Here is a 1,856-nt window from a genome sequence, read left to right as displayed (position 1 = left end):
CCCGCGCTCAGGCACCCACCCAACTGGCACGCGCAGGACCGAGACGTCATCCTCCGGTTAACATTCATAGCCTTCCTCGGAGCACGTGGGCCTGCCTTTATTAATATTTATGAATTACTGTTTCTCCTCTCTTTAGCATTGGCCTTTCTGCTTCCTCATGAATATTCAGAAGCTCCAAGATGAGTGCGTGCAGCAACTACCAATATGGGTACCTCACAGGACCTGGCACTGTGGGTTTTGGATAAAAATGCAGGCGGACGGCTGCGGGCGGAAGCAAAGACCCTCTTCGACTTTCAAGACTCCCCATTCCACTCTACTGGAGGCCAAGGGGTGTCGCCCACCACAAACCGGGTTCAGACCTCAAGCCAAAGGTGAGGAGGCCGGCGGGAACACTTTTGTCACCCAAAGATTCAGGATGGGAGCTGGGTCCAGGCCAAGAAATCTGAACGAGAAGATTACAGGCCTAGAAGGACTTGAGATAAGAAAGTTTAAGAGGCTGAAATAAGGAAGGCCCCTGTGGCCTTGTGAAAATTTACTCCTTATTCATTCATCTTGTCTATTGTGCACAAGCCTATGCTTATAGAAGCTGTTAATATGAAGTCTAATAACTCATGAATGCAGACAACTAAGAGCACATATGAAGTCTAATAACTCATGAATGCAGACAACTAAGAGCACAAGAGCTGCAATTATCAAAGGAAGGCACCGGGACAAGCATGTCTGCTTGAAGTATCTCCAAGGACTTTTGTCTGATGGTAGAGTACCTCTGAGCAGAACTGAGGACTTCAGTTGAAAGGAGCAGAGCGCCTCTCCTTTGCTCATTTATACATTCATTCCACAGATATTTCAGTCATAAGAAAGATGGAAACAGGGGAATAATATCCCAATCAGATGAGAAGTATTGGTCATTTTGCCTTTGTGATGGTATTAACCAAAGAATTTCTTTCTGTTAGAAGGGACACAGATGACTGGGCACAGTGGCTCACGCCTATAATCCCAGCATTTTGGGAGGTTGAGATGAGAGGATTGCCTGAGCCCACGGGTTTGAGACCAGCCTGGGCAACTGGGCGAGACCTCATCTCTACAATAAGTCAAAAATTAGCTGGATGTGGTAGCGTGTGCTTGTACTTCCAGCTACTTGGAAGACTGAGGCAGAAGGGTCACCTGAGCCCAGCAGGTCAAGGCTGCAGTGGCGGTGAGTCTCCAACTCAAAAAAAAAGAAGGGACAAAGAAGCCAGGCGCAGTAGCACATGGCTATAGTCCCAGCAACTCCAGAAGCTGAGGCAAGAGGATCCCTTGAGCCCAGGGGTGTGAGACTGCTGTGAACTATGATCATGTGATGGTGCCTGTGAATAGCCACTGCACTCCAATCTGGGCAGTATAGTGAGAGCTTGTCTCAAAAAAATAAATAAGTAAATGAAAAGGAGGACAAATAATAGGTGGCTAAAAGATAAAAATCCCTAAGTCTTATTTCCTATGATCATAAGTATCCAGTTCTGTGACCTTGGGTGAGTTAACCTTCCCGTGGCTCATTTATTCATCCATAAAATGAGGATAATAGTGCCCACTGCTGAAGCCTGTCATGGGATTAAAGAAGTGAGTATGAGGCCGTGCTCGGTGGTTCAGCCTGTAATCCCAGCACTTTGGGAGGCTGAGGCAAGTGGATTGCCTGAGCCCATGGGTTCAAGACCAGCCTGGGCAACTTGGAGAGACCTCATCTCTACAATAAATCAAAAATTAGTCGGGCGCATCTGTAGTTTCAGCTACTTGGAAGGCTGAGGTGGAAGTATCACCGGAGCCCAGCAAGTCGAGGCTGCAGTGGCCAGGAGCGGCCACTGCACTCCAGTCTGGGTGAC

The sequence above is a fragment of the Carlito syrichta genome, unplaced genomic scaffold (assembly GCF_000164805.1).
Source record: "Carlito syrichta isolate Samal-C Ts95f unplaced genomic scaffold, Tarsius_syrichta-2.0.1 Scaffold307242, whole genome shotgun sequence".
NCBI classification, from domain to species: domain Eukaryota; kingdom Metazoa; phylum Chordata; class Mammalia; order Primates; family Tarsiidae; genus Carlito; species Carlito syrichta.
Note: the sequence above shows the minus strand (reverse complement) of the source record.